Genomic DNA, 14,598 nt, shown 5'->3' with positions numbered 1-14,598 from the left:
GACAAATCTGCCGCAAACACGTGGATCAAACAAAAAGGAGGTTCAGCAACCCCAAAGAAGAAGCAGAGGAAGAACATGATATAGAGTTCACTCGAGCACAGGTGACCGAACACCGGAACCAAAGGGAGGAGCGCCCAGTCACTGTGGGCAGTCCGGATAGTCCTGAGGCACCGCAAACAGCAGACACACAGGCCAGCGCACAACAACCGGAGCCGCAACTCAGGCGCTCTACAAGAGAGCGTAAACCACCAGAGAGACTCAACCTGTGATCCCAAAAAGACTTTGGGGTCATGTATTCAACCAGCATTGTAACCCATTTTTAAATTTAAAACCTGATAAAATTGGATGACAAGCCGCCAACGTGCAAAAGTAAGAATTCTTTTAATCACCATTAATTAGCCGATAACCTTCTTCAGAATGAAATAAATAATAATATAATTACTGAGGAATAGTGGTATCTTCAATCATTCATTTTCTCTTTACATGTGATGACGTTTTATCCCTATCTCATTTACACGCTGTATGAGAATTGTTTAAAATTGTAAGTGTTTATGACTCAGTTGTAAAACCATTGATTGTGTGTGTGTCTATTCTTGATAGGAGGAGCACTTGAGACCGCAGTTCCAGTTCTATATATGTATCAATAGAATCAATTTCCACCAGTTTCTTTAAACCCAATAACATAATTTATTTCTAATGGGCTGGATGGAGGAACATGATCCATGTAAATAATTGTTATCGTTTTACTTGAACTGAATGCTCATAAAATATTGGAGTGGGAACTAATTGGATAACAGCACTGCTGGCAACATTTGCGGAATAGATTCGTGCAGCCAAAACGCACAATGACAACCTGGGACTGTGCGGTACCGAATACTCGGGGAAAAACAGTTAAATACTTCGTCCCGGGGTGGGCTCGAACCACCAACCTTTCGGTTAACAGCCGAACGCGCTAACCCATTGCGCCACAGAGACTGATGGACATATAAGGTGCAAGACATCCAAAACCAGGGTGTCAGTCAGTTAAAGCTTCAGATTGCTCTGACCGGTATGGAACTTGTCCACTCTCAGTTGTACTTTTCCCAAATAAATGGAGGGACATTCATTGTGGATGCGTGGAAGCAGTCTGGTTCCGCACACTGCAGACACTTCCATGTCACCACCAACCAGCTCTCCCACAACCGGTATGAATTACCTTCCAGCCTTCCAGTGCCTTGTCTGTGACAAAGTATTCTGATTGTCTCGAAGCCGGTATTAGGTTTGAATTTCTTTTCAGCTCCTGACTGCGGATATTCCTGTGATTCAACGGGAACTAAATGCAGACAGGGACAGTTGGATTCACCGTTTCTTTGCTTGGTGAAATTTCAAAGATTGAAAGCGACACACATCAACCCCAAACCTCCCGTGAGATGGAAGCCCAGTTGCTGTTTCAAGCTTGAATGCAGGTACAAGCAGAACTTAATCAAAGAAAGTCCAAGTCCCTGAGATGCCTGATTATTTGCACCAAACTCTTTGCAAAGAGTTGAGGTTCATGTTTGGTGATCTGGGCACATCTTTCCCCAAACTACAACACTTCAAACAGAACTCAATGGCTGTAAAGCGCTTTGGGGCTTCATGAGTTCCTGAAAAGCGCTGCAGATATGCAAGTCATTCTTTGCAAAAGTTCGATGCAATTTCAAAATATGCGAGCAATATCAGGGCTCCTCTGGGACCCCTCGTAAATTTCAATGAACAACTCCAAAGGGAAATCACAGCCCGAGACCAACGAGCCAAATGTTTGACAAACGTGAAGATAAGGTGTAACCATGATCAAAGCATTTTTTTGTGTGTCGCTATTCAGAACATAAGAACTTAAGAAGGAGGAGCTGGAGTAGGCCGTATGGCCCCTCGAGCCTGCTCCGCCATTTAATATGATCATGGCTGATCCGATCATGGACTCAAGTCCACATCCCTGCCCGTTCCCCATAAGCCTTATTCCCTTATCATTGAAGAAGCTATCTCTGTCTTAAACTTATTTAATGTCGTGGCTTTCTCAGCTCTCTGAGGCAATGAGTTTGACAGATTTACAACCCTCTGACAGAAGAAATTCCTCCTCATCACAGATTTAAATGGGCGGCCCCTTATTCTGAGATTATGCCCCCAAGTTCTAGTCTCCCCTATCAGTGGAACCATCCTCTCTGCATCCACCTTATCAAGCTCCCTCATTACCTTATACATTTCGATAAGATCACCTCTCATTCTTCTGAATTCCAATGAGTAGAGGCCCAACCTACTCAACCTTTTCTCATAAGTTGACCGCTCATCTCCAGAGTCAACCCAGTGAACCTTTTCTGAACTGCCTCCAAAGCAAGTATATCCTTTAGTAAATATTGTAAGTGTTTGTGATCCTCGCCCAATTGCAAGACGGACGGTTTGAATCGCCCCCACCTTACGAAAGTTCTAGATCCGGGAATTATTATTCAGAGTGTAAATTAAATGAGTCATGGAAAGGGATGCTTCAGTGATAAATCGTAGTATATTTATTTGGTCTAACATACACTGTCTAAAACATGCACTGCTAAACGAAATCACTGTCTCTGTGGAGAATAAAATCCCGGTTACAAACAATATACATACAGTACAGAAATGAACCTAGTAACACGCAGTAATTCCCTGGTGGATTTTAACCCCACCCCTACCAATGAATTACCCTCCCCAGAATAGCCCTGAAAAGCTTCACTTCTGAGAAAACCCTGAGCCCTTATCCAGCTGGCCTGGGATATCTGGTTACTGGCTTGGGACACTCGCGACCATGTTCACCACCACACGCAGCCCGTTTTCTTGCTCAGCTCAGCTGTGGGAAGTCACTGCCTGGTCTTCAGTCTCGGTGGCTTCTTCTGCAGTACTGCGGCCCCTTCCTCTGGTACATCGATCGGTGGAGCGAGAGCGAGAGGGAGAGGGGGCTCTCTCTCGACACAAGCTGCAAGCTGCAAGCTCCAAGCTTCACACCAAGCTCCAAGCTAAAAATAAAGTGGAAAGGACCCTGTCTTTCTGGGAGTCTTGCTACCCCTATCTTTCCCGCCAATCTTTAAAACCCCTTTGTTTCGAAGCACGGGTACTTAGTCAGTGATGGGCCATCCCACCCATGCATTGGGCTGATGGCCCTTAGTCTGGGCATCTCTCTGAGCCTTTGTGTTGGGAAAGCCCCAGCTCCTCCTTGGCTGGCCAGGCTGGTGGGTTCATTGTTCTGTGTCTCCTTCTGAGATGGAGGTGAGAAGTGCTTTTACAAATTAGAGTGGCTTTGTCAGTGGCCCCACTTCCTGGCTGACAGCTCTTTTGTCAATGGATGACTGACATGTCTTTTGTCCCAGCTAACTGCCATGCGGTCTCTGGAGTTTTAACAAAACCAGCTTTTTTACATATCTGCGCAGGGTGTCCCCAGCACAGGGAAAATAGTCTCAGAAAAATAAAATCCACAAAATATTCTCGACTGAGTCCATTCTTTAAACAGAAACTTTGTGATCTCTTCATTCTGCTCTGCTAATTATCGATCTTGCCACGTAAAAAGTGCATTGGCATTGCAATGCATTAATGTAAAATTAATGAAAAGAAAATGCAACGTTTTGTCGAGTGCAAAACATGCAGTGCCTGCATTTCAAAAAGCATTGCTTTTATTCATCCTGCGGAATGCATATTGCACAGATAATCTCAGCACACATTGTGCTGGCAAAGGCAGCATTCGACAACAAAGTGATTTGTCCTCCGCTGATTTGTAGCAGATAACTGACGATTGAGCACACAATTTGACAACTAGACTTGTAGATCAAGCATCAATGAAAAAGGCAACAAAACTGCCCACCAGCACCAGGTGTCTTTCACTTGTTTGTCCCAAATTTTCAGCAGCTGGGACAACAAGAATTTAGGTTTTACTGAGATTTGAACTCAAATCACTAGATTTAAAGTCAAGAGGGCTCACCATTACACCATGGAACCAACTATTCCAAAACATTTGAACCATACTTCGTCACAAACAAGGCACCGGAAGGCTGGAAGTTAGATCACACCGGTTGTGGGAGAGCTTGTTGGTGGTGACATGGAAGTGTCTGCAGTGTGCGGGACCAGACTACTTCCACACATCCACAATGAATGTCCCACCATTTACTTGGGAAAAGTACAACTGAAAGTGGATAAGTTCGATCCCGGTCGGAGCAATCTGAAGCTTTAACTGACTGACACCCTGGTTTTGCATGTCTTGCAGTGTGTATCTTTGGCGCAATGGTTTAGCTCATTCGGCTGGTAACTGAAAGGTGGGTAATCCAAACCCATCTCCGGGCGAAGCCTTTTAATGTTTTTCCCCGAGGATTCGGTGCCGCACAGTTCCGGGTTGTCATTGTGCATTTTGGCTGCACGAATATATTCCGCAAACATTGCAAGCTTTGCTGTTATCCAGTGAGTTCCCACTCCAATACTTTTATGAACATTCAGCACAAGTAAAACGATAACAATTTTTTACATGGATCATGTTCCTCCATCCAGTCCAATCTAAATAAATTATGTTATTGAGTTTAAAGGAACTGGTGAAAATTGATTCTATTGATGCAGATATCGAACTGGAACTTCGGTCTCAAGTGCTCCTCCTATCAAGAATAGACACACACACAATCAATGGTTTTACAACTGAGTCATAAACACTTACAATTTCTCATAAAGAATGTAAATGAGATAGGGATAAAAATTCATCACATGTAAAGAGAAAATGAATGATTAAAGATACTACTGTCCCTCAGAAACTATATTATTATTTATTTCATCCTGAAAAAGGTTATCGGTTATTTAACGGTGATTAAATGAATTCTTATTTTTTCATATTAGCTGCATGTCGTCAATTTTATAAGGTTTTGAATTGAAAAAAGCTGTTACAGAAGTTACCGCCCTGACCTGGACGTGGCAGAAGGAGTGGTTTTACCCAATCATTTAAAGGTGATTTGAAAGAATCACGTGAAGTTAAATTCAGATCAAGGTTACGATGTGTTTCGGTGTGAAACAAGTGGATTGAAAAGGACAATAATGACACCAAGCATTACGATGCAGCGATGCAGCAATGCAGCGTTCCCTGGTGGTCCAGTGATTAGGATTCGGCGCTCTCACCACCGCGGCCCTGGGTCGATTTCCGGCCAGGGAAATTGCACTTCCATCAAAATTAAAACCTTCGAAGAAAGAGTTACATGCATCTCATGTGGAAAAAAAGATTCATTGATTTAAACATAATTAATTAATCCATTGTAGAACTTCAATCATTTAATTTGCCCTGAGTTTGTGAGGAACTTTTATCCCGACCTCATTGTATTTTAGGAGCATGGTCCAGCCCCGGTATCTCCACCTGTGAAAGTAGGAAACTGCTGGAAATACACAACAGGACGGGTAGCCTTTGACAAACAATTAAACCCAGGTTACAGACTCTCTTCTTTCCCGTGTCCTTTGCGGGACACTTGTTCCCCTTTAATTTTACAGACTGACTGAGTTCACTAACCGCGGGGAAAGAGTAGGTGCCTCCGCGGCCCCACTGTGCTAACATGGAAGATAACACGATGGGGATGTGGGGTGGTGGGTGGGGATCAGTGACATGTTTGTGTAAAGGGCAGCGGAGGAGAAGGATTGACAGCTGTCAGTGAGGGACAGAAGTTGTTTAAGGTGAGCCAACACATTCCCGATCAGCACAGAAGGCATTCACTGGTCAGCTGCCCTCTGCTGTACTTCTGGTCAGAGCGGTTTCCGCAGTGGAGCCGTATCACATTTGCTTTCCACGTGAAAGGATCTCGTGCAGGAAGATTATGTTTAAACTTGCTGTGGATGAACAGTCATGGGCGAGTTTATTCTCCTGTCAAAAGAGCGACAGTGGCTTTTCCCTTATTCTTTAATTGCTCTTTATTTCACTTCACTAAATAGATATATTTGAGTGAGAGAAATTGTTCCAGAGTGTCGCACACTTCATCGTTTGTTCCCTTTTAAACACATAAAAAGAGGCCGGGGGAATAAATCCAGAAAACAAAGCCGAGGGATGTAGAGAAGAGGAAGAGAGAAGGGGAAATACTGCCTCTACCCAGAACTAATGCAGAAACTCCTCTGCTGCGCTCGGGGTGGCCACCCGCAGCCTGGATACACTAACGTCCCAACAGTTCATTGATTGTCGGAGTGGGACCGTGCGGCGCTTCAGAAGTCAGGTCGAAAAAGCAAAGTCACTGATTCAGTCCCATGTGCTTCTCTGACTGACACCGGGGAAACGGTGAGACAGATTTTGGAGCATAGATCTGGTTATTGTGAAAAAGCAAAGAAAATATGAAGTCTGGAATTAAATTATTGAATGTGTATCCTGCTCGTTTCGTGGTTAGGCATTCACAGAGGGAGCCCGAGTTCGGAAAGTAACTTTTTAATTCAAACTTTTTTCAAATAATTACATGCAATTCACTAAACTCTGTGGGAGGTGGGGTGATTAAAACATCACCGATCGGAAAGGAATTGTCCGCGGGAAGCCTCCAACCGGAATTTTTGGGCCAATATTCCCACCTGGATTGTTTTGCAGACTTACAGTCAATACTTCAAAACTGAACTGTAATAATTTCAGGCGCTTTCATCATAGATGATATTTTACACCCTATCTGACTTAACACACTCTGAATTTTTGAAATTGGTTTCAAATGTTCATTGCTCAGAAGTCAAGGAACGTGGGGTACTTTTTTCAATTTATTTCACAGCAAATATATTCTAAAATGATGTTTCTGCCCAGGCTCGAACCGGGGTCTTTTCGTGTGTGAGACAAACATGATAACCACTCCACTACAGAAATCACTGCTAAACTTAGTGCCCAGAGAGAAGTGTTAAGCCAGAAGGTGTAATTCTGAATCCCTTTCTGTTAAAAAATCTATTCACAAACATTTCTCTGACCGAAGCTGCACAAGTCAAAAATGTTCCTTTCAAAGTCGTCAAACTCCCAAATTAACGCACCCCCCGAATCTTCTGGATCAGAAAGCTCTAGTTGTGCCGACTCAAACCATAAATCTGACTTTACTCACCCTGTATTTTAGGAGATTGGTTTAAAATGTTCATTGCTCATAAGACACGGAACCTGGGGCTACTTTTGTTCAATGTATTTCACAGCAAATATATTCTAAAATAAAGCACGCGCCCAGGCTCAAACCAGGGACATTTCATGTGGGAGGTGAACATGATAACGGCTACACTACGTAAACCTTTCCTGAAACCAGCCCCCGGTTCGTCATTTGTACCACAATTAAACCCAATGAGATCGGGATAAAAGTTCCTCACATGCTCATGGCAAAATAAATGGAAAAAGTTTTACAAAATAATTTTTGTATTAATTAATGATGTTCAAGTCAATGATTCTTATTTTTTATACATGATTTGCATATAGATCTGTAAAATAAATGAACTCTTTTTTTTATAAGGTTTTGAATTAAAAGTACAACTTCCCAGGGTGGGAATTGAATCCAGGACACAACGTTGAGAGTATTGAATCCTTACCACTCGACAACCAGGGACCGACAGAACGTTTTACTGCTGCATCATTATAGTTCATGATATTATTGTCATTTTCAGTTCACTTGATTCACACCGAAAAAGATTGTAACTGTTGTGTATGTGTGATGTCTGTAACACTGCTATGCAACACTGAATGTACTCTTACACTGTACACACCTTACCTACACCAGAGGATGCTGCTGCTTGAGACCGAAAGGTTACCTGCAACCCAGTATGTAAAGCAGCTCACAGCTTGGTGTCCTCACTCGAGGAGCTACAAATAAATGACTACAGGTCTCCACAGTTTAAGTATCATACATTGCCTCGTGGAGTCATTACTAAAGGTGACTACATACACTACAGTAAACGCCACTTGAAATCACATTCAAATGATTCACTGAATCCACCCCTTGTACCACCGCAACATAGGTTCGATTCTTGGTCAGGGAGATAATATTTACAACACAGTTTTCAAACTAATAGCCCTATATAAATGTCAACATGCAGCTAATGTGAAAAAATTAATTCATTTAATCATGTTCAATGAACCGATAACTTTCTTTTGCAGAATTAAAGAAATGATAATATGGTTACTGAGGGATACTGGTACATAAGAACATAAGAACATAACAATTAGGAACAGGAGTCGGCCATCTAGCCCCTCGAGCCTGCTCCGCCATTCAACAAGATCATGGCTGATCTGGCCGTGGACTCAGCTCCACTTATCCGCTCGCTCCTCATAACCCTGAATTCCCTTATTGGTTAAAAAAATATCGATCTGTGACTTGAATACATTCAATGCGCTAGCCTCAACTGCTTCCTTGGGCAGAGAATTCCACAGATTCACAACCCTCTGGGAGAAGGAATTCCTTCTCAACTTGGTTTTAAATTGGCTCCCCCGCATTTTGAGGCTGTGCCCCCAAGTTCTAGTCTCCCCGACCAGTGGAAACAATCTCTCTGCCTCTATCTTGTCTATCCTTTTCATTATTTTAAATGTTTCTACAAGATCACCCCTCATCCTTCTGAACTCCAACGAGTCAAGACCCAGTCTACTCAATCTATCATCATAAGGTAACCCACTCAACTCCGGAATCAGCCGAGTGAATTGTCTCTGTACCCCATCCAAAGCTAGTATATCCTTCCTTAAGTAAGGTGACCAAAACTGCACGCAGTACTCCAGGTGCGGCCTCACCAATACCCTATACAGTTGCAGCAGGACCTCCCTGCTTTTGTACTCCATGCCTCTCGCAATGAAGGCCAACATTCCATTCGCCTTCCTGATTACCTGTTGCATCTGCAAACTAACTTTTTGGGATTCATGCACTAGGATCCCCATGTCCCTCTGCACCGCAGTATGTTGCAATTTCTCCCCATTCAAATAATATTCCCTTTTTACTGTTTTTTTTTCCCAAGGTGGATGACCTCACACTTTCCGACATTGTATTCCATCTGCCAAACCTTAGCCCATTCATTTAACCTATCTAAATCTCTTTGCAGCCTCTCTGTCCTCTACACAACCTGCTTTCCCACTAATCTTTGTGTCATCTGCAAATTTTGTTGCACTACACTCTGTCCCCTCTTCCAGGTCATCTATGTATATTGTGAACAGTTGTGGTCCCAGCACCGAGCCCTGTGGCACACCACTAACCACCGATTTCCAACCCGAAAAGGGCCCATTTATCCCGACTCTCTGCTTTCTGTTAGCTAGCCAATTCTCTATCCATGCTAATACATTTCCACTGACTCCGCCTATCTTTATCTTCTGCAGTAACCTTTTGTGTGGTACCTTATCGAATGCCTTTTGAAAATCTAAATACACCACATCCATCGGTACACCTCTATCCAACATGCTCGTCATATCCTCAAAGAATTCCAATAAATTAGTTAAACATGATTTCCCCTTCATGAATCCATGCTGCGTCTGCTTGATTGCACTATTCCTATCTTGATGTCCCACTATTTCTTCCTTCATGATAGTTTCAAGCATTTTCCCTACTACAGATGTTAAACTAAGCAGCCTATCGTTATCTGCCTTTTGTCTGCCCCCTTTTTTAAACAGAGGCGTTACATTAGCTGCTTTCCAATCCGCTGGTACCTCCGCAGAGTACAGAGAATTTTGGTAGATTATAACGAATGCAATTGCTATAACATCCGCCATCTCTTTTAATACCCTGGCATTTCATCAGGACCAGGGGACTTGTCTACCTTGAGTCCCATTAGCCTGTCCAGCACTACCCCCTAGTGATAGTGATTGTTTCAAGGTCCTCTCTTCCCACATTCCTTTGACCAGCAATTTCTGGCATGGTTTCTGTGTCTTCCATTGTGAAGACCGAAGCAAAATAATTGTTTAAGGTCTCAGCCATTTCCACATTTAGAAACATACAAACATATAAAATAGGTGCAGGAGTAGGCCATTCGGCCCTTCTAGCCTGCACCACCATTCAATGAGTTCATGGCTGAACATGTAACTTCAGTACCCCATTCCTGCTTTCTCACCATACGCCTTGATTCCCCTAGTAGTAAGGACTTCATCTAACTCCTTTTTGAATATATTCAGTGAATTGGCCTCAACAACTTTCTGTGGTAGAGAATTCCACAGGTTCACCACTCTCTTGGTGAAGAAATTCCTCCTCATCTCGGTCCTAATTGGCTTCCCCCTTATCCTTAGACTGTGTCCCCTGGTTCTGGACTTCCCCAACCTTGGGAAGATTCTTCCTGCATCTAACCTGTCTAACCCCGTCAGAATTTTAAACGTTTCTATGAGGTCCCCTCTCATTCTTCTGAACTCCAGTGAATACAAGCCCAGTTGATCCAATCTTTCTTGATAGGTCAGTCCCGCCATCCCGGGAATCAGTCTGGCGAACCTTCGCTGCACTCCCTCAATAGCAAGAATGTCCTTCCTCAGGTTAGGAGACCAAAACTGTACACAATACTCCAGTTGTGGCCTCACCAAGGCCCTGTACAATTGTAGCAACACGTCCCTGCCCCTGTACTCAAACCCCCTCGCTATGAAGGCCAACATGCCATTTGCTTTCTTAACCGCCTGCTGTACCTGCATGCCAACCTTCAATGACTGATGTACCATGATACCCAGGTCTCTTTGCATCTCCCCTTTTCCTAATCTGTCACCATTCAGATAATAGTCTGTCTCTCTGTTTTTACCACCAAAGTGGATAACCTCACATTTATCCACATTATACTTCATCTGCCATGCATTTGCCCACTCACCTAACCTATCCAAGTCGCTCTGCAGCCTCATAGCATCCTCCTCGCAGCTCACACTGCCACCCAACTTAGTGTCATCCGCACATTTGGAGATACTACATTTAATCCCCTCGTCTAAATCATTAATGTACAGTGTAAACAGCTGGGGCCCCAGCACAGAACCTTGCGGTACCCCACTAGTCACTGCCTGCCATTCTGAAATGTCCCCATTTACTCCTACTCTTTGCTTCCTGTCTGACAACCAGTTCTCAATCCATGTCAGCACACTACCCCCAATCCCATGTGCTTTAACTTTGCACATTAATCTCTTGTGTGGGACCTTGTCGAAAGCCTTCTGAAAGTCCAAATATACCACATCAACTGGCTCTCCCTTGTCCACTCTACTGGAAACATCCTCAAAAAATTCCAGAAGATTTGTCAAGCATGATTTCCCGTTCATAAATCCATGCTGACTTGGACCTATCATATTACCTCTTTCCAAATGCACTGCTATGACATCCTTAATAATTGATTCCATCATTTTATCAAGTTCCAATTTCAGGCTGACCGGTCTATAATTCCCTGTTTTCTCTCTCCCTCCTTTTTTAAAAAGTGGTGTTACATTGGCTACCCTCCACTCCATAGGAACTGTTCCAGAGTCAATGGAATGTTGGAAAATGACTGTCAATGCATCCACTATTTCCAAGGTCACCTCCTTAAGTACTCCGGGATGCAGTGCATCAGGCCCTGGGGATTTATCGGCCTTCAATCCCATCAATTTCCCCAACACAATTTCCCGACTAATAAGGATGTCCCTCAGTTCCTCCTCCTTACTAGACCCTCCGACCCCTTTTATATCCGGAAGGTTGTTTGTGTCCTCCTCAGTGAATACCGAACCAAAGTACTTGTTCAATTGGTCCGCCATTTCTTTGTTCCCCGTTATGACGTCCCCTGATTCTGACTGCAGGGACCTACGTTTGTCTTTACTCACCTTTTTCTCTTTACATATCTATAGAAACTTTTGCAATCCGTCTTAATGTTCCCTGCAAGCTTCTTCTCGTGCTCCATTTTCTCTGCCCTAATCAAACCCTTTGTCCTCCTCTGCTGAGTTCTAAATTTCTCCCAGTCCCTGGGTTCGCTGCTATTTCTGGCCAATTTGTATGCCACTTCCTTGGCTATAATGCTATTCCTGATTTCCCTTGATAGCCACGGTTGAGCCACCTTCCCTTTTTTATTTTTACGCCAGACAGGAATGTACATTGTTGTAGTTCATTCATGCGGTCTCTAAATGTCTGCCATTGCCCATCCACAGTCAACCCCTTCAGTATCATTCGCCAATCTATCCCAGCCAATTCACGCCTCATACCTTCAAAGTTACCCTTCTTTAAGTTCTGGACCATGGTCTCTGAATTAGCTGTTTCATTCTCCATCCTAATCCAGAATTCCACCATATTATGGTCACTCTTCCCCAAGGGGCCTCGCACAATGAGAATTGCTAATTAATCCTCTCTCATGACACAACACCCAGTCTAAGATGGCCTCCCCCCGAGTTGGTTCCTCGACATATTGGTCTAAAAAACCATCCCTTGTGCACTCCAGGAAATCCTCCTCCACCGTATTACTTCCAGTTTGGTTAATCCAGTCTATGTGCATATTAAAGTCACCCATTATAACTGCTGCACCTTTATTGCACGCACCTCTAATTTTATGTTTGATGCCCTCCCCAACATCACTACTACTGTTTGGAGGTCTGTACACAACTCCCACTAACGTTTTTTGCCCTTTGGTATTCTGCAGCTCTACCCATATAGATTCCCATTATTAAATCCCCCTTCTCATCTTCTAAGGGACCAACATTTATTTTAGTCACTCTTTTCCGTTTTACATATCGGTAAAAGCTTTAACTATCCGTTTCTATGCTTTGCACAAGTTTACCTTCGTAATCTATCTTTCATTTCTTTATTGCTTTCTTAGTCATTCTTTGCTGTCGTTCAAAATTTTCCCAATCTTCTATTTTCCCACTAACCTTGGCCACCTTATACGCATTGGTTTTTAATTTGATACTCTCCTTTATTTCCTTGGTTATCCACGGCTGGTTATCCCTTCTCTTACCGCCCTTCTTTTTCACTGGAATATATTTTTGTTGAGCACTATGAAAGAGCCCCTTAAAAGTGCTCCACTGTTCCTCAATTGTGCCACCGTTTAGTCTGTGTTTCCAGTCTACTTTAGCCAACTCTGCCCTCATCCCACTATAGTCCCCTTTGTTTCGGCATAGTACACTCGTTTGAGACACTACTTCCTCACCCTCAATCTGTATTTCAAATTCAACCATACTGTGATCACTTATTCCGAGAGGATCTTTTACTAGCTTCAATCATTAATTTTCTCTTTACATATAGGTATGTAAAGAGCAAGAGGTCAGTAAAGACAAACGTAGGTCCCCTGCAGTCAGAATCAGGGGAAGTCATAACGGGGAACAAAGAAATGGCAGACCAATTGAACAAGTACTTTGGTTCAGTATTCACTAAGGAGGACACAAACAACCTTCCGGATATAAAAGTGGTCAGAGGGTCTATTAAGGAGGAGGAACTGAGGGAAATCTTTATTAGTCGGGAAATTGTGTTGGGGAAATTGATGGGATTGAAGGCCGATACATCCCCAGGGCCTGATGGACTGCATCCCAGAGTACTTAAGGAGGTGGCCTTGGAAATAGCGGATGCATTGACAGTCATTTTCCAACATTCCATTGACTCTGGATCAGTTCCTATCGAGTGGAGGGTAGCCAATCTAACCCCACTTTTTAAAAAAGGAGGGAGAGAGAAAGCAGGGAATTATAGACCGGTCAGCCTGACCTCAGTAGTGGGTAAAATGATGGAATCAATTATTAAGGATGTCATAGCAGCGCATTTGGAAAATGGTGACATGATTGGTCCAAGTCAGCATGGATTTGTGAAAGGGAGATCATGCTTGACAAATCTTCTGGAATTTTTTGAGGATGTTTCCAATAAAGTGGACAAAGGAGTACCAGTTGATGTGGTATATTTGGACTTTCAGAAGGCTTTCGACAAGGTCCCACACTGGAGATTAATGTGCAAAGTTAAAGCACATGGGATTGGGGGTAGTGTGCTGACGTGGATTGAGAACTGGTTGTCAGACAGGAAGCAAAGAGTAGGATTAAATGGGTACTTTTCGGAATGGCAGCCAGTGACTAGTGGGGTACCGCAGGGTTCTGTTCTGGGGCCCCAGCTGTTTACATTGTACATTAATGATTTAGACGAGGGGATTAAATGTAGTATCTCCAAATGTGCGGATGACACTAAGTTGGGTGGCAGTATGAGCTGCGAGGAGGATGCTATGAGGCTACAGAGTGACTTGGATAGGTTAGGTGAGTGGGCAAATGCGTGGCAGATGAAGTATAATGTGGATAAATGTGAGGTTATCCACTTTGGTGGTAAAAACAGAGAGACAGACTATTATCTGAATGGTGACAGATTAGGAAAAGGGAAGGTGCAACGAGACCTGGGTGTCATGGTACATCAGTCATTGAAGGTTGGCATGCAGGTACAGCAGGCGGTTAAGAAAGCAAATGGCATGTTGGCCTTCATAGCGAGAGGATTTGAGTACAGGGGCAGGGAGGTGTTGCTACAGTTGTACAGGGCCTTGGTGACGCCACACCTGGAGTATTGTGTACAGTTTTGGTCTCCTAACTTGAGGAAGGACATACTTGCTATTGAGGGAGTGCAGCGAAGATTCACCAGACTGATTCCCGGGATGGTGGGACTGACCTATCAAGAAAGACTGGATCAACTGGGCTTGTATTCACTGGAGTTCAGAAGAGTGAGAGGGGACCTCATAGAAACGTTTAAAATTCTGACGGGT

At 43.5% G+C, this 14,598-nt stretch overlaps 1 non-coding gene across 1 annotated transcript; it reads right to left on the bottom strand.

Annotated features, from left to right (window-relative positions):
• Positions 1-901: 901 nt before the first annotated feature.
• On the bottom strand, positions 902-975 carry trnan-guu (transfer RNA asparagine (anticodon GUU)). The gene has a single exon. It is a non-coding gene; the product is annotated as a tRNA-Asn (tRNA).
• Between the last annotated feature and the right edge of the window lie 13,623 nt (positions 976-14,598).

Source organism: Pristiophorus japonicus, unplaced genomic scaffold (genome assembly GCF_044704955.1).
Source record: "Pristiophorus japonicus isolate sPriJap1 unplaced genomic scaffold, sPriJap1.hap1 HAP1_SCAFFOLD_52, whole genome shotgun sequence".
Classification (NCBI taxonomy): Eukaryota; Metazoa; Chordata; class Chondrichthyes; family Pristiophoridae; genus Pristiophorus; species Pristiophorus japonicus.
This window is presented reverse-complemented; position numbering and strand designations above follow the sequence as displayed.